The sequence below is a fragment of the Delphinus delphis genome, chromosome 6, assembly GCF_949987515.2.
Source record: "Delphinus delphis chromosome 6, mDelDel1.2, whole genome shotgun sequence".
Taxonomy (NCBI): domain Eukaryota; kingdom Metazoa; phylum Chordata; class Mammalia; order Artiodactyla; family Delphinidae; genus Delphinus; species Delphinus delphis.
This window is the reverse complement of record NC_082688.1, coordinates 75,739,946-75,764,505: the sequence shown is the minus strand read 5'-3', so window position 1 is coordinate 75,764,505 and position 24,560 is coordinate 75,739,946. Positions and strand designations below refer to the sequence as shown.

Genomic DNA, 24,560 nt, shown 5'->3' with positions numbered 1-24,560 from the left:
AATAGAGCTGCAATGAACATTGTGGTACATGACTCTTTTTGCATTATGGTTTTCTCAGGGTATACGCCCAGTAGTGGGATTGCTGGGTCATATGGTAGTTCTACTTTTAGTTTTTTAAGGAACCTCCATACTGTTCTCCATACTGGCTGTATCAATTTACATTCCCACCAACAGTGCAAGAGGGTTCCCTTTTCTCCACACCCTCTCCAGCATTTATTGTGTGTAGATTTTTTGATGATGGCCATTCTGACTGGTGTGAGGTGATACCTCATTGTAGTTTTGATTTGCATTTCTCTAATGATTAGTGATGTTGAGCATCCTTTCATGTGTCTGTTGGCACTTTGTATATCTTCTTTGGAGAAATGTCTATTTAGGTCTTCTGCCCATTTTTGGATTGGGTTGTTTGATTTTTTGATTTTGAGCTGCATGAGCTGCTTGTAAATTTTGGAGATTAATCCTTTGTTGGTTGCTTCATTTGCAAATATTTTCTCCCATTCTGAGGGTTGTCTTTTGGTCTTGTTTATGGTTTCCTTGGCTGTGCAAAAGCTTTTAAGTTTCATTAGGTCCCATTTGGGTTTTTTTTGTTTTGTTTTTACTTCCATTTCTCTAGGAGGTGGGTCAAAAAGGATCTTGCTGTGATTTATGTCATAGAGTGTTCTGCCTATGTTTTCCTCTAAGAGTTTTATAGTGTCTGGCCTTACATTTAGGTCTTGAATCCATTTTGAGTTTATTTTTGTGTATGTTGTATTCTGTGTATTGTGTTAGGGGGTGTTCTAATTTCATTCTTTTCCATGTAGCTGTCCAGTTTTCCCAGCACTACTTATTGAAGAAGCTGTCTTTTCTCCACTGTATATTCTTGCCTTCTTTATCAAAGATAAGGTGACCATATGTGCGTGGATTTATCTCTGGGCTTTCTGTCCTGTTCCATTGATCTATATTTCTGTTTTTGTGCCAGGACCATACTGTATTGATTACTGTAGCTTTGTAGTATAGTCCGAAGTCTGGGAGCCAGATTCCTCCAGCTCCATTTTTCTTTCTCAAGATTGCTTTGGCTGTTCGGGGTCTTTTGTGTTTCCATACAAATTGTGAAAGTTTTTGTTCTAGTTCTGTGAAAAATGCCATTGGTAGCTTGATATGGATTGCATTGAATCTGTAGATTACTTTGGGTAGTAGAGTCATTTTCACAATGTTGATTCTTCCAATCCAAGAACATGGTATCTCTCTCTATCTGTTTGTATCATCTTTAATTTCTTTCATCAGTGTCTAATAGTTTTCTGCATACAGGTCTTTTGTCTCCCTAGGTAGGTTTATTCCTAGGTATTTTATGCTTTTTGTTTCAGTGGTAAATAAGAGTGTTTCCTTAATTTCTCTTTCAGATTTTTTATCATTAGTGTATAGGAATGCAAGAGATTTTTGTGCATTAATTTTGTATCCTGCTACTTTACCAAATTCATTGATTAGCTCTAGTAGCTTTCTGGTAGCATCTTTAGGATTCTCTGTGTATAGTATCATGTGATCTGCAAACAGTGACAGCTTTACTTCTTCTTTTCCAATTTGGATTCCTTGTATTTCTTTTTCTTCTCTGATTGCTGTGGCTAAAACTTCCAAAACTATGTTGAATAATAGTGGTGAGAGCGGGCAACCTTGTCTTGTTCCTGATCTTAGAGGAAATGGTTTCAGTTTTTCACCATTGAGAACGATGTTGGCTGTGGGTTTGTCATATATGTCCTTTATTATGTTGAGGTAAGTTCCCTCTATGCCTACTTTCTGGAGGGTTTTTATCATAAATGGGTGTTGAATTTTGTCAAAAGCTTTTTCTGTATCTATTGAGATGATCATTTGGTTTTTCTCCTTCAATTTGTTAATATGGTTTATCACAATGATTGTATTGCATAATACTTCCTTTTTTAAAAACAATGCACTGTATCATAAAGCTAAGTTAATAAAAAGCTAGTGTTTCCAGTGTTCCAATATGGATGTCATACAAGTTGTATTTCTCATACTGAAGGCTAATTCAGTTATTTCATTGTCCTTAAAAAGAAAACATGTTACCTTCTGGTTAAATTACCCACACAATGGGTTCAAGTTCACCCTTTATTTAGATGGGTAATTTCAAAAAAATATGTCAAAATCAGCAATGTTTGCATATCCTGAGTTTTTGATATAGTGGGATTCAAAAGAGAGAGAAACTTGGTTCCAACCAGGATCACTAGTTTTTATGTCCTTCCATCTCCCCATCATGTATACTGGCTTTGTCTACCCTGACAAAGAGACTAGGTAGCAGCATAGATAAATGCTTACAGTATGCAAAGCGATCAAAATAGAAAGCAAAATTACATGACACATCATGATTTCAACTATTTTAAAAATATGTAAGACTGTAAGAACAGATTGAATGGGAACATGGGCACATGGGAATAGTTATAATACAAACATGAGAATGATTTTTTTCCTCTTTGAAAAATTCTCTTGAATATTATTATAGTGGTTTTTAACAGAAGAAAACTTAATGAATTGGCACAAATAGAAGGTCTGCTTCTGCTTTCTCAGTTGTAGTGCTTTCTAACTTAGAACCACTTGCTAATGGATGAATTTTATAGACATGGGTACACCATTTTCTTAAATGTGAGTAGAAATTTGAATACAAATTGCTGTTAAAGATTAGGAAAAAATATTGAGTTTCTATCAAGTTAGTGATTCTAAACATACACACACATACACTTATTTCTCATATATTGAAATAAGTTGAAGTTTGAAAGAGAAAGAAAAGGAATGGAGGGAGGATAGGGAAGAGAGAATTTATATGTATTGAGCTCTGTGAGTTCAAGTTGGACAAAAACAATGCTGGTACATCAAGCAGCCTGCATGCTCCCAGAACTCATTTATCTATGTTCATGGGTTGTCCACGCCAGTGGTGCTCACATTGTAATATTCAGTCTGATGGGTGGGCCAGCTGTGCCCCAGTTCAGCTCTGCATCCTGAAAAGCAACAAGCACCCCCTCCCAAAGTGTATGAATAACTAAGCTTTTATAAACTCGATTGTCAGATGATGGTCTAACTTTCATTTGTAACCACTATGATTATGGGGCAGCAATGTTTCCTCACATATCTGTGTAACTTCCAATTTATCAATTATCAAGATTTTTGTGACTTCTTATCACTTGGAGTTGGTCTTCTTAGAACATCACAGAAATCATAAGCATTCTTTTTTTACCTCTTTGTTTTTTCCTAACTAAATTGGAAGCCTCTTGAAGACAATGATTCAGCTGCTATTTGTTTTGAACATAAGAGGAACTAGTAAGAGAGGATCCATTTGTCCATTCTTTTCCTGCCTGTCTCAGGCTTCCTCTTCTCTGCTAGATACTGTCTCTACTTTAAATAATTCCATTTCAAATGCTCCTGCCATTTTCCCTGTACGTAGTACCTCCAAAAGAGTTGCAAATAAGATAAGAAAAACATTGGACTGGAGCAAAAGAGTCCAAATTTTTAGCCATGTGTCTGCCACTAAGTAGCAAAGTATGTGACACTGGGGGGATATTTTGCTACCTTTCTGGGCCTTGGTTTTCTTATCTGTGGATTGAGGTGGGTAAACCAGTTGAGCTCCAAGACTCTTCCTGCTCTGCTATTCTGCCATTTTAAAAAAATTGTTATCGGAGTATAGTTGATTTACAGCGTTGTGTTAGTTTCAGGTGTACAGCAAAGTGAATCAGTTATACATATACATATATCCACTCTTTTTTATATTCTTTTCCCATATAGGTCATTACAGAGTACTGAGTAGAGTTCCCTGTGCTATACAGTAGGTCCTTACTAGTTACCTATTTTATATATAGTAGTGTGTATATGTCAGTCCCAATCTCCCAATGTATCCCACCCTACCCCCTGCTTACCCTCTTGGTAACTGTAAGTTTGTTTTCTACATCTGTAATTCTATTTCCGTTTTGTAGACAAGTTTATTTGTACACTTTTTTTAGATTCCACATATAAGCAATATCATATGATATTTGTCTTTCTCTGTTTGACTTACTTCACTCAGTATTCTGTCATTTATGATCATCTCTGAGGTATCTTCTGACCTAGAAGTTCTACGAGCCTCTAGCTTTGTTAAATCAGGAGCCATTCAAGGCTGCTCTATGCAGCCCTGAGAGTTGTGCGGAGGTGCTTTGGGGGGCCACTGTGGCATGGAGAAGCTGGGAAGGGGAGCCCAGCAGACTGCTTAATCAGAACAGCTCACTTTGATCTATTTTATATCATTTGAAATTTATTTATTTATTTTTTGCTGTGTTGGGTCTTCATTTCTGTGCGAGGGCTTTCTCTAGTTGCCGCGAGTGGGGGCCACTCTTCATCGCGGTCCATGGGCCTCTCACTATCGCGGCCTCTCTTATTGCGGAGCACAGGCTCCAGACGCGCAGGCTCAGTAGTTGTGGCTCACGGGCCCAGCTGCTCCGCGGCATGTGGGGTCTTCCCAGACCAGGGCTCGAACCCGTGTACCCTGCATTGGCAGGCAGATTCTCAACCACTGCGCCACCAGGGAAGCCCTGATCTATTTTGGAGACAGGTCTTCCTGAATATGATTTTTTTTTAATATAAATTTATTTATTTATTTTTGGCTGCATTGGGTCTTCATTGCTGCACACGGGCTGTCCCTAGTTGCGGCGAGCGGGAGCTACTCCCCGTGGTGGTGCGTGGGCTTCTCATTGCGGTGGCTTCTCTTGTTGCAGAGCGTGGGCTCAGTAGTTGTGGCACACGGGCTTAGTTGTTCCACGGCATGTGGGATCTTCCCAGACCAGGGCTCGAACCTGTGTCCCCTGTATTGGCAGGCATATTCTTAACCACTGCGCCACCAGGGAAGCCCTTCCTGAATAAGATTTTAATTGAAGAAAGGATTCTATGTTTTTTAAAAGAAATTTTGAAAACCTTTCATAGTAGGTTAAGAAACGTCCTTTAAAATTGTGTAAAAATACATTGACGGTGATTATGGTCTAGAATTAAACAGATTGATTTGTGTGTAACGATCAGTCAATCTAAAATATTTTATGAAAGTAATTTGGAATTGTCTTGCAGGGAACATCAGTTTTAGTCACTGTTCAACTAAGAATTAAGCTGACATGTCAGGAGAAAATGACTAGGCAGGTGGGAATATGTTTTATATGAATTTTAGGTACTGCACAGTGCAGTGACTTCCAATTGAGAGTCTGAGTAAAGTTCCTGACAGGCTGCAGTGAAGAATAATTATGAGAACAGGTAGCAGTTGTTTTCTTTTATATCTGCTTTCTTGGAAAATAAAAAGACTTGTCAACTTTATGATAGTTTCCCCACTTTTTAAGATTCTGTAAGTCTATTACATCCACTGATGTCCAAACTATTGCTTTATGGCACTTAGCACAGCGCTAGGCTTTCAAGTGGTGCTCAATAGATGCTTGTCTGATTGAACAGTGTGCCAAGAACACAGAGGTTGTATTCTAGCAAATCCAGTTGACCATATGATAAGCACAGAACCATCTAAAAGTCCCATGTATCAAGAAAGGATTTTCCACGATATCTTTATTAAAGCATTTAATCAAACCCCATTGACTCAGACTTTTAAAATTTATAATGAAGGAGCCAAAAGGAAGCTAACACCCAGTCTTCCTTCTCTCTCTTTTTTTTTTTCTCCTTCTTTCAGGCCTATTAATACCACTGTTTGCCTACATGATATGTTGAGACTGTTTACTGAAGGCTGCCCGATAGCGCTAACCATCCTTTATAACGCTGTTTCAGTTAAAAACCTGTCACAAGTTAGAAAGAAAATGACTCACACATTGCTTTTGGAATAATGCCATTCTGTCCTACTCCTCAAGCTTTAATACAACCCCCCCCAGAGCAATTCTTGGTGGTGTTCAGGCTCTCTTTCGCTCTCTGGTCTTTTCATTGAGCTTATCCTGTTAAGTATCTAAAATCAATATCACATCATTGTTACATATCTAAGAAAGAGGTTTTAGAAAACAATCCAATCCCCTCAAAAGCTAATCAAGTACCATAACAACAATTATTTGATATCACAATGATTTGATAGAGGATCTCATATTGGGTGAGAGGAGAATTTTGTCATTTAAAATCCATTCTGCCCTCTATTCCTGTACAATTTCCATTATATCTATGTTAAATAACCTGTGTTTGAGAGTTCTCCAGTCCTAGAAATCAGTCTCTCTCTCTCTCTCTCTCTCTCTCTCTCTCTCTCTCTCTCTCTCTCTCTCTCTGTCTGTCTCTCTGTCTCTCTGTCTCTGTCTCTCTCTCTCTCCGTCTCTCTCTCTCTCAAGCTGTAACAAGCCTTAGGACAGCCTCTGTTTCATTGGACTTAGGGATATCCCTTATCATGTACAATGACTTCGCTAACAATTCAGACGAAGACTTCTGGCAGGGCATCCCAGAAGCCTGAGTGGCAGTCTCCACCAGGGAGACCCCAGAGGAAACAATTCACCCACCCATACATCTGTTGCCTCCAGGGCAGAAAGCCCAATGAGTATCCTTCATGTCAGGCCTCCCACACCCCGACATACATACATGCATACACTCTCACAATTAGACGCTGTGATTAAGCTGAATGGGTTTGTGAATTCAGATCGTCTGTCACCTGGCCAGTTGCACTTGCACACAAAGCGTAATTGTTTTCTCTCTCCCATCAGTGTCTCATCCAGGCATTTCTCCATGATAGTTTACGTGGTTTATGCTTTCTGGTTATGGCCTTCCTAATCCATTTTAGTTTCTCTGTCTTGGTGCTTTTTGTTTTGTTTTGTTTGTTTAATTTCCAGCCAGGTGCACTATCTAGAACCTGAGGTCTAAGGCCCAATGTCTTTCTTCCTCTAGGTATATTTGAGTTTGGTCTCAAAAGAGACCTTTTGACTCTTGATTCTGCATTCCTAAGTGTGCTTGAATTCTCTATTCTACCAACATTTTAACCAGCATAAAAAAATAAGACAGAATTCTAGGTTGACCCTAATCTGTACACTCTAGTAGAATCGGAGGCACTTAAGGCACATGAGGAATAAATTTCTATACGCTATGGTCTTCTGAGCTTAGTGTTTTTTCTATTTATCTAGTGTGATATAACAAACCACTCCAAAATGTAGTGGCTTAAAGTAATAATTTATTCTTGTCCCATGCACTGGTAGTTAAGGCCTCAGCTGGGCAGTACCTGCTTGGGTCCTTGTACACCTGCAGTCAAATGCTGGTTGGGACTGGAGTCACCTGAAGATTCCCTCACTGGTGCCTGGGCTGGAACAGCTGAGGCCTGGTCAGGCATCTCTACGTGAAGCTTCTTCACATGGCTAGCTTGGACTTCCCCACAGCATAATGGTCTAAGAGCAGCTGGGCTTCTTATATGGCAGGTGGCCTCCCCAAAGTGGGCATTCCAAAAGACTCAGGTGGAAGTTGAAAAGTTTTGTACGACCTAGCCTCAGAAGTCACACGGTACCACTTTCTCTACATTCTGTTGATCAAAGTAGTTGAATCTGGGCCAGCCCAGATTCAAGCAGGAAGAGTAATAGAACTTCCCTTTCAAGGGAAGTGTGTACAGGGAGAAAAGGTATTGATGGCTGTCATCTTGGAGACAAGCTACCACAGTGAGTATCAAGTAAAGTGTATTATAGAAAACTAACACATTATAATTTTTAAAATAGCGACTAAATCAGAGACTGATGTCCACTTCAGAAAAAAAGCTTATGTGAACTCATTTCCTAAAATCCATTTAGAATAAATACCTTGAAAACCCACACTTAGAAAGGAGTATCAGCTGCTCCAGTGAACACAATTTAGGGATGAATGACTTGCTTAGTGGCTGGAAAATGACTGCATTAAAGTAGCATCCAACTTGTTTTAGAACCATTAGATCTTAAAGAGAGAACAAACTACTGGCTTATTGGTAGCTTTCAGACAAGGCAAACAGATATATTTTAGCAAATATATCTTCATGGTGGTTAAACCCAATTTCAGCCTGGTGCACAGTGCAAACCCATAAAAATATATTGCCTCACACATAGTAAGTGCACAATAAAAATTAGATCTAGGTATTCAATTAAATAATAGTGAATCATAGTCTGATCAAAGACAGAACTTAGTGATCCATTAGCAAACAACTTTGTGTTATAGGCAGTGGTCTGAGGCTCTGCAAGGGGAAGGGAATTGCCCAAGGTCACACAGCTTTTAGGAAAAGAGCCAAATTCTCTCTTACTAGAGAGAGTATCGTATCTCAAAGTGCTTAATGACCTAGGAATCTTACCTCAAAATGAATGCCATTATATTTCAGCTGGAGTTTTGCTGAATTCTGCAGAGAAGAGCTTGCCCCCCAATTAATGAGCACATGCAAACTCTTAAGTCTTCTACATCTGCCAGATGAGTGCAAATGTGGATAATTAGGCCTGACCTTGAGCAGCCTATGTGGTTCACCCAGTTACAGATGTTGCAGCCAGTTGTCCTGGGCTTTGATTAAATTTGGTATAAAACCAGCAAGAACCATTATGTGTCAGAAATAACTGATGGTTTTGCAAGGAATCTTGCTGAATGTGTGTGAATATTAAATTCCTCTTTGGGAGATTATAAGTTCAATTGGACATATCCCTATACAAGAGGTTCTTTGAAAGCTGTGTCCATTAGAGCGGAAAGTAACAGATATGTATGTGTGTGCTGTGAAAGTATAAATCAATCTTTTTTAAAATAAAATAAGCATTTGTTGAGCTCTTTATATGCTTTTAGCCCTAAGCTAGGTACTAAGGGTGAGTGCTAAAATATAAAATTACCTCCCTTTAAGGAATTTCTAATTAAGTATAGTGGTGAAGACGAGTACATATAAATATTTAGATATAAAGAAATGATCAATTATTAATTCCTATCTCTTTAAACATAGATTAAGAAAAGTAAAAAGAGCTCCCATTTAGGATTTGTTATTGACAGAAAAGATTTCATGGGAGTGCAGCTTGATATGGACTTTTAATGATAGACAGTATTTGAAGAGGGAGAATTCAGAGTTAATATTGACATATTATTCATGAGGAACCAAGGATAATAATACTCAAATGATCCGCAATCCAGCCTCAAAATGCTAGTTACCAAAAAAGCAAAGAAAATCTATTTCCTGACCTAGGATACATTTGAAATGGCCAAGGAAAAGAGGAATAAATCACCAAACATAGTGTATGGTATTATACACTATAGATTATATTAATGTAAATTAAGTTGTAATTCAAACGTTAACCTTACCTCCAGAAAACTGGACAAATGTTAGCATCGTCTGTAATTTTTCATATTAGTCAGTAAATCCTCTTCATTAACAATGGTCGAGTGGTTAATGCCTCTTATCCAGAGAATTATTGATTCTACGGCTGACTTCCTGTCTAATGACAACATACTCCAACTAATACACGGAGAAAACAGTTCCGAGGGCTTCCCTGGTGGCGCAGTGGTTGAGAGTCCGCCTGCCGATGCAGGGGACACGGGTTCGCGCCCCGGTCCGGGAAGATCCCACATGCCGCGGAGCGGCTGGGCCCGTGAGCCATGGCCGCTGAGCCTGCGCGTCCGGAGCCTGTGCTCCGCAGCGGGAGAGGCCACAACAGTGAGAGGCCCGCGTACCGCAAAAAAAAAAAAAACACAAAGAAACAAAAAAAACAGTTCCGTTGGTTCCACATGTGGCCTTTTCAGTGACGTTAATATGGATCCACCCATCAGCTTCACATGCCCGTTACAGGAAGTCTGTCAGTTTGCTTTTGCACTGCCTCTTATTTAGACAGGATCCATTTTAGAAAGCGATGCTTCAGCCAAGGCTCCATTTACTTAGTTAACACTCCCTCACCAAATGTTCATTTATTACAGAGAAAGCAAAGCAAACACCAACTGGAAATCTACCACTTTAGCCCATTAGCGTCATCTTCCCTCCTTGCCTTCTAATGCTCATGCATATGTACATATAACGTGTCCACAGTATTAATCCAAGTTTATTCTTTTTCACTTTACATTATATCATCAGACTCTATCCTAAGGAGAACGTACTATATAGCACAGGGAACCCTACTCAGTGATCTGTGGTGACCTAAATGGGAAGGAAATCTAAAAAAGAGTGGGCATTTGTATACATATAACTGATTCACTTTGCTGTACAGCAGAAACTAACACAACGTTGTAAATCAACTATACTTCAATTTAAAAAATTAAAAAAAAACAAAACTCTATCCTAGTTGCTACAAGAGCTTCTATAATGACTAGTTTTCTGGCTGCATTGATTGCTCCCTTCTCTATTTTTCCAAGGCATGCTATTCTCACCTCTATTTTAACATTTACCATGTTGTATAACTTACGTGTTTTTTTTTTGTTGTTGTTGTTTGCTTCTTTTCCCTGTGTACTATAGACTATTTCCACCAAGAGACAGTTTCTTTTGCCTCTGCTGTAGTGATTTGCACAGGGTATGGCACAGAGATTCAAGAAATAATTGTTAAATAAATTAACGATGGTGCATACATTACTTTGAGCCTTATGTCATAATTTACGTAACCGCTGTTTCTATGATTGAAATGCTATCTTATTTTTTTCACTTATATATAGCCCCTCTTGGAATGAGTACTCAAATTTTAGAAAATATAAGGATTTGAGACAGTGTATGAAGCTGACAGTGTTGTCAGTAATAGGTTAGGGCAAAAGACTGGAAAGGCGTTTTCAATCAAAATTTATCAAACTGATGGTGAGTTACTGAGGTTCACAGCCAACTGCATTATTATCACCTTTGCAAGTAACTTGAAAGAAGCAGTAAAGCAATATAAATCAATCTGAATACCCAGGGTGGGAATTTCCCATAATCAAGGTGTGGGTTTAGCTGGAGAAAGCAGTGAAAATGAGTGTATGGATTTGATGACAGCTGGAACCTTGTGGAAATCAAGAGGCAGGTGAAAGAAGATGGGGAACAGGGACACGTTTTTGAAATGGAAGACAGCTCAGCTGACTCATGGAAGGCATTGAAACACATAATATTTTAATATGATGGTCCATTCCCCACAAAATAATGCAAATACATAACGGGATTTCCTACTACATAAAGAAAATCATATTCCTCAATTTTTGTCGTCAGAAATGCTCTACCTCCGTAGGCATCCTGTAAAGTGGGAAAGACAGCTAGTCTGCCAAATGTGAAGTTACATAGTCGCTGTGTTATGGCCAGCGATGTTGTTACTCATCATCAACATTTGAGTTGTGTTTCTGTGTGTTCAAAGTTGCCCTTCACGTTGTCTGCTCCTCCCTTTTTGTCTGTATTCTTTTCATGGGCAACCAACTCCAGTGTTCTAAAAATAAGAATGTTTCTACACCTGGCTTCTGCCCAGCCTTGAGAGAATGGCACTAATTATAGTTCCCAGAGAAGAGGAGCCCAAGTGAAGCTCTCAGCTATCTTTGTGTTATCATCTGAGCACAGATCTTGAGGGCTTATGGGGGTAACCTTCGAGGTCACCTAGTCCATTTGCTTGTTCTCAGGTAAAAAGACCGAAACCACAAGTGAATCATCCCAGAGAGGAAAAATTAGCCTCTCTCTTAGCTCTGCAGAGAAAGCAGTAGACACCACCAGTAACGCAGTACACAGAAATTCTTCCACTTGTTTATCTTGCTTAACCAAATTCCATATGTAACGGCGTGAGTTCCTTACTATAAGTACTTTGAGAAAGAAGAACAGAGCTTAGAGGAATCATTAGGATTTGTATTATTTTTCCTTGATTTTTGATTCATTGATGGCTCTTCTGTGTAGTGTGAAGTTTACCTGCTATGGTCCTGACCTGCTCAAATGTACTTAGTGGGAAGTAGGCAGGAAAGGATTCTTGCCCCTTGGAAAGTGACTCTCTTTACCGGTGGTCCTGAACTTCTTGGCTTCTTCAGCAGAGCAAAGTCAGTTCTCTGTTTTTAGGTACGGTGGAAAGAACGGATGCCAGGTAGCAGTTAGTGTGTGATATTTATTTCCATGGCATGAACATCTTATTCCTACAGAGAGCAAAGCATTTGATGCCTCTTGGTCAGAGGTGATGAAGTATATCAAAATGGTTAAGCACACAGACTCTCTGACAGACAGATTTGAGTTTTAATTGTTGAATTGCTATTTTTGTAAGTCAAGAATAGTAGAATATTAGCAATTTCATAAGATTCAGTCTAATAACTAGACAGTGTATATCATCAGTAAAAGTGGGAGAAAGCATGTACTATTTGCTAAATGAAAGTTATCAAAAATTCATTCAAAGGAAAGACTACTTAATACATGCTGGAGCAACAGGAGTGGACTTATATAGAAATGGGGCTTAATTGAAGCCTCTGAAGCTGGGGCTCCTCTTCATTCTTTATTTCTCTTCTTCTCTTGCATCCTAATGAGCTTTCCTAACTTTGCTAGCAGTGTAGAAGCAAGAGGAGAATACAGTCAGTAATATCATAATAACTTTGTATGGTGTATGATGTATCAAAGTATTGAATCACTATATTGTACTCCTAAAACTAATAACTCAACTATAGTTCAATAAAAGGAAAAAGAAGCAATAGGGGGAAAACAATAGATTTGAAGTCATAAACCTTGGGTTCAAATCCTGGCTCTACCACTTTCTTGAATGAATTTGGTCAAGTGATTGTACCTTTTCAGGTCTCTCTTTCCTCATCTGGCCTATATGAGAAAAATGTCAGTCTTGTTGGGTGAGAACTAAATGAGACAATATGTATGAAAGAGTGCAGGACAGTGTTTGACCCACAGTTATCTGTGTTCTTTTGTTCTGGTCATGGGGCTTTGGTTCCAGTAGCACATAGTGACAGTACAATTGCCACACGAATGATAATAATGATGGCCTTGTGGCCACATCTGCCCAAAGCATTTCATGGCTGCCCAAAGCATGTCTGCCCAAAGCATTTCGTCCCCCAGTGCTTGCCAGAACCTTCCCTTCATGGTGTAGTTTCTTCTGTAGTTCCCATACACACACACACACACACACACAGTTCAATAGGTCATTTAATAAGTACTTACTGCAAACACACTGTATACTTTGAGGACGATGCAATGGATAAGATAGAGTCCCCACCTGAATGGAGCTTATATTTCCATTGGGAAACTAAACAATCAAAAATGAATAAATAAACATATAATACAGTTCCAGGGAGTGACAGAAGCTTTGAACAACAACAAATCAGGATGAGAGGAAAGGATGATAGAGGGACCCGTGATCAGAATCCGGAACTTAGTGAAGGGCAAATCAGGCAAAGATCCAGGAAAGAGTTTTCCAGGCAGAAGGAAGAGAGATTGCGAATGTCTCAAGATGGGAATGATCTGGTGATGTTCAAAAATATCAATAAAGTTAGTGTAGCTGGAGATGAGGGAATAGAGGAAGAGGACAGAAAAAAATGACAATATAAACCTTGTAAACCTGGCTTTAGAAACAAGAGTTTCTTGTGTGGACTTGGAAACAACGAGGGTGAAGAGTGGGGTAAGGGTGACCTGATTGCTCTGGGTGTTGAGTGGAAATTAGGAAGGCCAGCGTGTGAGCGCCTATAGAGGAAGGAGATGGGGGGGCTATTGCATTCATCTAGGCAAGAGATAATTACAGCTTGAACTAGGGTGGCAGTGGTGGAAACAGTGAGAAGTAGTTCGTGTCTCAGTCTTTACCTTTTGAAGATAGAGTAATCAATCCCATTGCTGATGAATTGGGTGAGGGGCATGTAGGAGAGAGGAATCAAGGATAGCTCTTGATTTTTGCCTTGAGCAGTCGGATGCTTGGGGGTGCCATTTACGGAGACAGGAGGAGTCAGGGAGAAGCAAGTCTCCAGGGAGGTCAGTTGGGGTGTTTTTTTGGGGGGAGGGGTGGTGGTTGATATTCAAAGAGTCATAAATGAAGCTGGGCCCCTCATTCTATAAGTGGAACTTTATAAGTCCACATGATTTTATGGACTCTTTCCAAGGCTATGGTCTGAGCAACAGATAGTATCATTCATGCATAAAGCCAGGGGTCGCTTCACATATGATCCCACTTCTCCCATAACCAAATGACTTTTTTTGGCATTCAAAGTAAATAATTTCAAATCGAATATCTTGTTTACTTAATATAACAGCAGTCTAAAGCTATTATCTCATCTGTTCTGGGCATGGTACTTTCCATGCTGATGCTGAAAGTCTAATTCATACTTAAACCAATTATTTTTTAAAAAAGAGAAACTTCCCTGACTGTAGACATACTCCACCCCCTTGAAAGTGTTGAGCATTCAGATTCAAAATCAAAAACTGCTTATTAAGAAGATCTGATAGGGCTTCCCTGGTGGCGCAGTGGTTGAGAGTCCGCCTGCCGATGCAGGGGACACGGGTTCGTGCCCCGGTCCAGGAAGATCCCACATGCCGCGGAGCGACTGGGCCCGTGAGCCATGGCCACTGAGCCTGCGCGTCCGGAGCCTGTGCTCTGCAACGGGAGAGGCCACAGCAGTGAGAGGCCCGCGTACCAAAAAAAAGAAGATCTGATATAACAGATACTTGGCTCAGTGTAAAAATCATCTCATTTTTATCCTTATATATATGCTTTCAGGTGGGTTTTTGAACTCCATTATATTGAGTAGGATACTGAAATGTAGGAAAGTTAATAATTACCTCAGGCTCACAAAACAAGTTGGTCATTAGTGAGATTTCGTGAAAAAGTGGAAATTACTACTTCTCACCCTCATCCCATAGAAAACAGCCCCCAAAGCAGGTCTTCCTGACTCTGAGTTAAGAAGACCTACAGAGAGGCTTCTTTCATGCCACTTATCCTTTTAGATGGTGGGAGAACATTCCAAAAAGAAAAGAAAAACAGTGCCACACATTTTTCTACCTTTATACATATCTCTCCATCCTCTAGCTCCTTTCACCATAGTCTTAAAAATCATCACATCACATATTGCCTTTAAAACCATGTATTTTAGAATATATAGTTCTACATCATCTGGAGAATGGTTTCAGAGACTTTGGGGAGAACATGCTCAAGGGAGAAACTGGGGGTATTCTAACTTTTTATGTTGCATGCGTACTGTGAATTGTATGCCTGATGCCTTGCTATGGATCTGCTAATTTTTTTAAAGAGAGACATAGTTTTATTTATTTATTTGTTTGTTTGTTTGTTTATCCAGCCTTATTGAGGTATAATCGGTATACAAAAAACTTCACATGATTAACGTATACAGTTTAGTGAGTTAGGACACCATTAACGTATACATGTACACTTGTGTTACCCTCACCACAATCCAAGTAATAAACATTTCCATCACCTCCAAAAGTTGTCTTCTGTCCTTTTGTTCTTTTGTTTGTTTTTTTGTGGTAAGAACACTTAACATGAGATCTACCCTCTTAACATATTTTTAAGTACAGAACAACGTATGTAGGCACTATTTTGTACAGCAGATCTCTGGAACCCACTCATCCTGCCTAACTGTAAATTGTGAAATATTATTTTGACTAACTAAAATTTCACACATTCACATCAAAGCAAACCCAGAGCCAAAAAGAAGTAGAGAAAAAATAGATACATGTGTATACATGATGCACATGGCTGATGTGTTATGACACCCATCTTGAGGCATGAGAATCCACTGATAGACACACCCTTTCTCCTCACTTGGAAAGAAGAATGTCATAACAGTTCTGTTGTCTCATTTCCATGCATTTATATCACACCTAGACTGTCAAACTAAAATAATTCAGAGTCAAGAGACACGTGACCAATTGCTTTTTTTAAACAGAAGTGCTCACTTTAGATTAGCCTCTCCCCCCAAAACAGCATTGTTTACAGCTTTTATCTCATCATTAAATACCCCATTCTCTTCTCCTCCCCAACATCTACTGTGATAATTACATCTTAAGCAGATCATTAAAACTCTGTAAATCTTTCCCCATTTGTAAAATGGGAATACTATGAATACCACCACGTATGGGGTCATAAGGACTTTAAAAAGTAATAGAGGATGAATATAAACTAGTAACACCATTCTCCTCACCCCACTCTGCTTCTCGAATGTAAACATTTAGAGCAAGAGTTAGCTATGATGTCTAATTTAGAGCTAGAAGCACAGACAATGGATTAACTCTGATGCTGACTTTGTCAGTGTCCTATAGTGGATTTCCATTTCCTTAGCCCAGAAAAGCAGGGTGCTCTTTTTTTTTTTAATTGAGGTATAATTGATGTACAATGTAATATGTTTCAGGTGTACAACAGTGATTCACAATTTTTAAAGGTTATTCCATTTATAGTTATTATAAAATATTGGCTATATTCCTTGTGTTATACAATACATCTTTGTAGCTTACATAGAGAACAGACTACTGGTTACCAGTGGGGAAAGGGAAGGGGGGCCTAACAAGGATAGGGGATTAAGAGGTACAAACTATTATGTGTAAAATAAACTGTGCTCTTTCTATATTCCTCTCAGACCTTAAGCCAGAGCCCAAGCGCAGGCCTAGTGACTGTTAGTTTCAACCACCAGGTGGCATTGAGGAAATGATGTGTTTCCCTTCTACTCAGAGCTTTGAAGGAAGTTTTTTTTTTTTAACATCTTTATTGGAGTATAATTGCTTTACAGTGGTGTGTTAGTTTCTGCTTTATAACAAAGTGAATCAGTTATACGTATACATATATCCCCATGTCTCTTCCCTCTTGCATCTCCCTCCCTCCCACTCCTCTAGGTGGTCACAAACCACCGAGCTGATCTCCCTGTGCTATGCGGCTGCTTCCCACTAGCTATCTATTTTACATTTGGTAGTGTATATATGTCCATGCCACTCTGTCACTTTGTCCTAGCTTACGCTTCCCCCTTCCCATATCCTCAAGTCCATTCTCTAGTAGGTCTGTGTCTTTATTCCTGTCTTACCCCTAGGTTCTTCATGACCTTTTTTCTTTTCCTTAGATTCCATATATATGTGTTAGCATACAGTATTTGTCTTTCTCTTTCTGACTTACTTCACTCTGTATGACAGACTCTAGGTCCATCCACCTCACTACAAATATCTCAATTTTGTTTCTTTTTATGGCTGAGTAATATTCCGTTGTATATATGTGCCACATCTTCTTTATCCATTCATCTGTCAATGGACACTTAGGTGGCTTCCATGTCCTGGCTATTGTAAATAGAGCTGCAATGAACATTTTGGTACATGACTTTTTGAATTATGGTTTTCTCAGGATATATGCCCAGTAGTGGGATAAAATAAATAAATGAAGGAAGTTTTGAAGTAGGAACGTATGTACTTAACAAGACAAATGTTCCGAAGACTCATTCCATTTCTTGACACCATTTCCCCTGGCCAGATGTGCTACAGCTCATTGCTCACCTATTAAAGCCTAGTTGGTTCTCACATTCAAGATGCATTGGGAAGGTCCACACACAGCCTCCCACTGCTAATAAGATGAAGGCAATGGTTGTTCAGGGCTCGTAAACCTGTGACCCTCATAGATCAATTTCAGAGCAATATTGTGCTTAAATGAACACAGTCGCAGCAACCAGGAATAATTTTAAAACAACTCAAACTAGCATTACTCAATATTATGAAGGGGACAGGAAATCCCCCAGCAATAAATTTTAAAATCTCTTTCCAGGTTCTTCCCAATCCATTGCCACACACAGTACAGCTCTGCTTCTCAAACCAGTGAAAACTCTTACAGCCCTTGTTTTTGCTTCCCCCTGCCTGCTTTTCTATCATTTCCCCACTGTACAGCCCTGGAACTGTCCAAGACTACATCTTGCAGCTGAAGAGAAGGGTAGGTTCTAATGTAGACCTTGCCAGAAATCTCTAGTGGGTAAGCAGAGAAAGCAATCTGGGAAAACTCAAAAATTAATCACTTACAGTTTGTTATAAATTGGATAAAAGCCTTTTGTCAGAGATATAGTTGCAAAAATTATCCAGTCTGTGGCTTAGCTTTTTTAAAACTATTTCTTTCAAAGAGAAATAATTGTTAATCTTGGGCAAAAAAAAAGTGTTATGGCAATAAAAAGTAAACCCTGGCAGAATGTGAAACGAATCACTTATATCTTGGCATATTGTACCCACACTTAAGAAATGCAACAAACAGTGCTGCAAACTGCAAAAGGAACAATGAGATCTGGTTGCAGAAAACACTGAATTAGAAATCTAAAGTTTCATTCCAATTAATTGTAGAAACTTTAAAAGGTGACTTTAACCTCTCTGATTCTTCACTTGCTCCCTTTTATTGATATGGAAACCAAGGCCTTTCTTAGTAAGATGAAAAGACTGACATAAAGTCCCGAGGGTCATTGGGTAAGCAGGAGAGCTCTAGGAAGGCAAGAACCATGTCTTTATGGGCTTTTGTATCTCTGGTACCTACCTGACAGGGCCTGGCACGTGTAAGCACCCAGTGGCTTTTGGATGGATGCGAGACTTGTACCTGGGCTGTTGAATCCAGAGCCAAAGCCCATGGCCTATCCCACATGGTATCTCACTCCCTCACTGTGCCTCTTTTCTATTAATGTCCCACCCCCTTCAGATGATTGACAAGCACTTCTAGTCCACGCACTAAAGGTACAGAATACCAGTCCTCAACCATGTCATTATTTTAATGGTGAGAATATCTCTAACGTTAACTAGTTTTTTTGTTTTGTTTTTTTTTTTGCGGTACGCGGGCCTCTCACTGCTGTGGCCTCTCCCGTTGCGGAGCACAGGCTCCGGACGCGCAGGCTCAGCGGCCATGGCTCACGGGCCCAGCCACTCCGCGGCATGTGGGATCTTCCCGGACACCCGTGACCCCTGCATCGGCAGGCGGACTCTCAACCACTGCGCCACCAGGGAAGCCCGTTAACTAGTATTTTTGAGTTAACATTTAGATGTTAATGTTAACAGAGCCTCTAAGCTGCGTGTATTTTTCGTAACTAGATGGCACAATTTGTTCCCATTGCTCTAAAATTATTTCCCCATTTTCTCTGAGAAAAAAATGATGTATTCATACCCTTATTGTTAGCATCATGATTTAGGAAGATATCTCAAGGTCACTTGGTTGTATTTAATTAGAAATTGCTATTTTAAGTGTTACGTGTTTTTATGTGTCTAGTGTATTATGGGATGGAGTCAGGGCAACAGAGAAGAACAAAGTAGGAAAGACACAGCGTGTATCGTGTGCTGTATCCACAACTGATTGATGACACGCATGTAGCACTTTGCAGTTTACAAAACGTGCCTATTTTCTGATTAACTCCTCTGAACGATCATGAGACGTTGGTATTATTGTTAACCAGTTTACAGATGGGAGGCTGAGGCTAAGCATCATTTAAGTGACTTGTTCAAGATCACAGAGCTGGGTCTGAGATTCCCAGCTAGGTTCTCTGCTCTCAGAACAAATTTTGAGCCAGGATAGTAGAACAATTAAGGATATATCATCTTTGGCCAGATTGCTTAGTATTAATATCCCAGTGTTGCTACTTATTAGCTGTGTGAGCTAAATAAGGCAAGTCATGTAATGTTTTTGTGCCTTAGTTTGCCATTCTCAAAATGGGAAGAAAAATAGAACTTACCACATTGGGTGTTCAGGGGAATTGCATTCATGCATATAATTTTCTTAGAAAATTTTCTTAGAACCAGCATGTTAGGAAATACTTAATAAGTGTGTGTGTGTGTGTGTGTGTGTGCACGCACGTGTGCGTGTTTTCACTAGACTGAACTGTTTCTCACATTTCTGGAAATCTCTCACACATTAGCTCCTAAAGTACATTTCACTGCCTTTCATCAAAAGAGCTGATTCTTGGCGGCAGCCTGATTATAAATTATGTATAGTGTATTTATGAGGAGATCGTGAGTATGCATCAGCACATCCATTTGGGAACAGGGTCCCAACGCGTAGAAGATGAACACAGACAAAACCCTGACCTCTAGTGTAATCTTCATTAAGGTGCTTCTCAGATAAAATCCCTGTGCTTCAGGAGCTGATTGCCGCAGTAACCCTGCAGCCCACAGAACGTAATGCAAGCTCTAATTTTAAATATCATGCAGGAAGGGAAACTTACAGTTTTCACAGAGTCTGTAGATCAAACACAAGACGAGAACTAAGTGTCTGCCCAGTGTATCAAGCATGGAAGCAGGCAGTGTGGCTTTTGAGTTCTTTCCTAGTCAATTTTATTGATTAAACCTCAAACTCTCTAATGTGGTTCCTGTTGCTTGGATGTCTAAAAGCAGCCTTTGAACAAAGTGAGGAGACTCAATCCAGACAGTCAGGGAGTAGAAATACCATTCAAAATACAAGTTGTATCTGCTTTAGAGCCGCTAAAAACCAAGGGGCCAGTCTCAAAAGGTTTAGGGTCACACGTGCTGAATTCTATCACTTGACTTAGAGGTGCCAGGTTTGATTTGCTGGCCCTTCACTATGCTAGATGCACAGGAGACTCTGCTTTTTGAACCAGGCTGGAGCAGCATCAGCCCCAGGGCCCTCCTGGGTGGGTTAAGACAGCTCCTAGGCTGCCTGGTTGGGTGCATTTCCTTGTCAGCCTCATCTTTCTCATCATCTTTGTTCAGATCAGGCCATGCTACAAAACTACCCTCATTCTGCCTCTGGGAGACCATATGGGGTTGCAGAAATCACATGAACCTCAGGGTCAGGGAAAACTGGGTCTGTTTGAGTCCATGATTTGCTTTTTATTACCTGTGTGATAAAGGGCAACTCACTTATACTCTTTCTGCTTCAATATCTTTATCTTTAAATGGAGATAAAACATAGTAATTTACAACGTTGTCAGGAGGATTAAATGAGATTATACATGGGAAAGTATTCAGCACATATCAGGATCAGGTACTTAAATGTCAGTTCAGGGAGAGAGAGGAAGAGAAACAGAAGGCATTTGTATTGACTGACTTTTAGAGAGAGAGAACTTCTAGAAAAGTACAGATGAGTATCTGACTTGTTAATAAAATTTTAACTTGACTGAGATCAATAAAATGCCCCATGTGTTGACTACAAATACACACTCATCAGCAATCCCCAGGAAAATCTATCAGGGTTATTTCCTTTCATTAAAGAGCAATATAAAGAGTGATCAACTCTCCTAATTGACCTGTGGTTTGCTTTCATACGTGACACTTCTGTTCTGCACAGAGGGCACAAATCTTCCAATTACCTTTAGTTCATAATTCATTACATCACATTAGAAGCTAAACATGAACACAGAAAAAGGACCACTTGAGGGGCACTTCTCCTATTGCGTTCTTATCCCCCAAAGCTGCCTGAGCCCCCTCATGGTTGATGTGTGTAAGAGCCAAAGGAATATCTTCACCCACCCCAGGTTGGCCAACCTCTTACATTTGAAATCAAAGCAACTGCATAGTGGTGTCAAGAGACAGCCCTCTCACTCAGGACCAGAAATGAATAGCACACCAACTAAGGAAGAAGGCATTACAGGCCTGATGACACAAGGAGGCCTGGAAAAATGCCAAGGCAAACATCTGTAGTTTCATAAAGATGGTGAAAGGCATGCTAATCGTCTTGTTGATGGTGGTCAAACGTTGAAGATAGTCCCTTTAAGGGCAGTGACAATACATTCTGTCTTTTGGACTTAGAAGCAAAAGTACTGGATGTCCAGAATCCTGGATGATTATCTGGTACTGGCTATCTTTCTGGAAATCTGAGTGCTTCAGACTTAACCAGCAAAATGGATTATTCATTAGGGAATTTTCTTGCTAGTTCATTGCCAGGGAAGTGAATGAATGAATGAATAAATAAATGACATAGAAAGGTACTGGGCATCCTGCAAGTTTGAGGACATTATAGCCAGAGCTGTGCCTTTCTCTACCTCTGTTTTGGACTGGCTTTATTACTATACATTATTTTTTTTAACATCTTTATTGGAGTATAATTGCTTTACAATGTTGTGTTAGTTTCTGCTGTATAACAAATACTATACATTATTTCGTTTCTTCTGACTGAACAGCAATCCTTCCTTTGCACCTTTGTCTCTTAGCATCAAAACAAGATTCTTGCCACCCAGTGAAAGAGAAGCTAAAGCACCCTGAATAGCTAGTGTTGGAAACAGGTACTCAGTACCCTGGGCCCTGTCCCCTTCGTATGTCAACACTGGCTGGAACGGGAACCCAGCTCCCTTAATTAGTGAGAAAGGATGACTACCCACGTGCAATGAGACTCTTCCTCTTCAGGAACCACACTGGTTTTCTCTGAACGTGTTTTCCTTTATTTGTTAGCCATATGAATATTCAGTTTTGTCAAATGTTCAGTTTTTTGTCTGTGTCTACATTGGGTTGTCTGTCTTTTTAGTATTGATTTGCAGGAGTTCTTTTTTTTTTTAACTTTGTATTTTATATTGGAGCACAGTTGATTAACAATGTTGTGATAGTTTCGGGTGTACAGCAGAGTGATTCACGTAAACATATACATGTATCTGTTCTTTTTCAAATTCTTTTCCCATTTAGGTTGTTACATAATATTAAGCAGCGTTCCCTGTGCTACACAGTAGGTCCTTGAACAACACTTTTAGAACAACTCTGGTTTTCAATTGGTTCTCATTTACATTAAGGGTTTGGTTTGCTTATTTCTGAGAAAGAGTTGGCTTTAGTATTTCCTTTGTAAGCCTTTGTCCTTTAATATGTGACAATAGAATTCTTCCACTTATTATGACGGGATATCTTTCATTTTCTTATTGTCCTTAATATCAAAGGATCACAGTGGAATGTTCTTCCAAATTGTCTTGACGTTGCAGAAGTGAGCTGGAGGGGAAGTAAAATGCATGCTTCTGCTTTCCATAAAGATTATGTACTTTATCACGCCTCTCTTTTTCTTTTCCATTGAGGTAGGTTACTAGCAGGAAGAGAATAGAAAACGACATAAAACAAAATTCACAAGATAATTTAAAAACTACTTCATTGGTACGATCATTTTAAAATATATATTTACACATGATATTTAATCCTAAAGATCATCCAGTTCAGTTCCTTCAGGACATATATGAAAAACAGACTAAGTGACCTCTCCCAGATAACCGAGTGAAAGAGTGACCCAGGAGTACGTTAACCCTATGTCTTCCCACTTCACTGCATTTCCTTCCCGTGTGTGTTAAACTCACAGGAAACCGAAATAGGACATAAAGATCAATGACTTGAGGGACAGTAAAATGGAAATGAAGATGGCAAATCCTGGCACAAGAGTTCCACTAACCTTGCACTGCTAGTTGATCTGATCCTCTTTCCCGGTGAGCCCACACACACAGCCTTCTCAACCCAGTGCTTCGGGTAGCCATTCCCATGGATTAGATTTGTTCCACAATGTGAAGCATATTGCCTATTCTGGGTTTAGCAGTTAAGTGCATGGAGTTTGGAATAGGATTCATCAATGTTCAACTTCCAGTTCCACCACTTACCAGCTGTGTGACCCTGAGCAAGTGACTTGACTCCTCTGAGCCTTGAGTTCTGTAAAATAGACGGTAGTTTTCCTTCTGGGGTTGGTAAATGGTGAGTAAAGGGCTTGGCACAGTGCGTGGCATATAGTAAGTACCCTCTCAATCAGTGATATCAATTATTATTCAAAAGAATCCACCACTTTTCTGTATTTTCTACTTTTCAACTTTGAAGCATTGGGTTTATCAAAATGTGTGTGAGGAGAGTTTTATGGAGCTATTCAATGGCATCTCAGGCCTTGTTGCTGGATTCTATATTAAAAATAAGTCTAGGAGAGACTCCATTTAGAAATAAATTCTCGGGCTTCCCTGGTGGCGCAGTGGTTGAGAGTCCGCCTGCCGATGCAGGGGACACGGGTTCGTGCCCTGGTCCAGGAAGATCCCACATGCCGCGGAGTGGCTGGGCCCATGAGCCATGGCCGCTGAGCCTGCGCGTCCGGAGTCTGTGCTCTGCAACAGGAGAGGCCACAGCAGTGAGAGGCCCGCGTACTGCAAAAAAAAAAAAAAAGAAAGAAATTCTCCCAGGTAGAACCTGGTTGTCTCTTTTCAGCCACGTTATCAGTGTCCCTCCAAAGTATTGTTGCATTGAATTGCAGTTCAGCTAAAGATCGCTCATTTAGAGGCAAAAGAAGCCTGGCAGGAGTTTAGAATTCAGGATGGAATCAATGTCAAAGCTGAATCTGGAGATGAATTGTTCTTATATCCATCCCATCCCAGAAGCAAAGGGTACAAGAGACAAAAACAATATAAAGTGTGGCCAGGTCGAAAAGGCTCTTTGATGAGATGTCCTTTCCGGAGATGCTATCCAGGAAGAGGGAGCTAAAAGCAGTAGAGCACACACTCGACTGAACCAAAAATGTTTTCATTGATGCCCACTGGGGCTTGTTTGCAGAGCCTGAATCTGGGGCAAACAGCTTGACGCATCTCTTAATGCCTGGTCTCAGCACTTACTTGAGATGTATTTCTTTCCTGTTAAAAACAGTTGCAGTCACTCTTTGGCATGAATTGTTTTCTGGAAAGCATGGTGCCAATGTGAGACTGTTGTACTGGCTGGTGACATGTTTAGGCTTCCATGTGATTGGGGAGCAGTTCAGATAATCACTTTAAATATTTCACTAACATAGTAGTAATATTTTAAATAAATATTTTAAAAGTATACTGTGATAGAGCTG

At 39.9% G+C, this 24,560-nt stretch overlaps 1 protein-coding gene and 1 pseudogene across 1 annotated transcript in view; one reads left to right on the top strand and one right to left on the bottom strand.

The window, feature by feature from the left end:
* Positions 1–7,282, bottom strand: part of LOC132427684 (protein disulfide-isomerase A3 pseudogene) — a 53,353-nt pseudogene extending 46,071 nt beyond the window's left edge.
* The window catches only part of LINGO2 (leucine rich repeat and Ig domain containing 2), a 216,547-nt gene that overhangs the window by 161,683 nt on the left and 30,304 nt on the right, over positions 1–24,560 (top strand). The window lies entirely within an intron of this gene.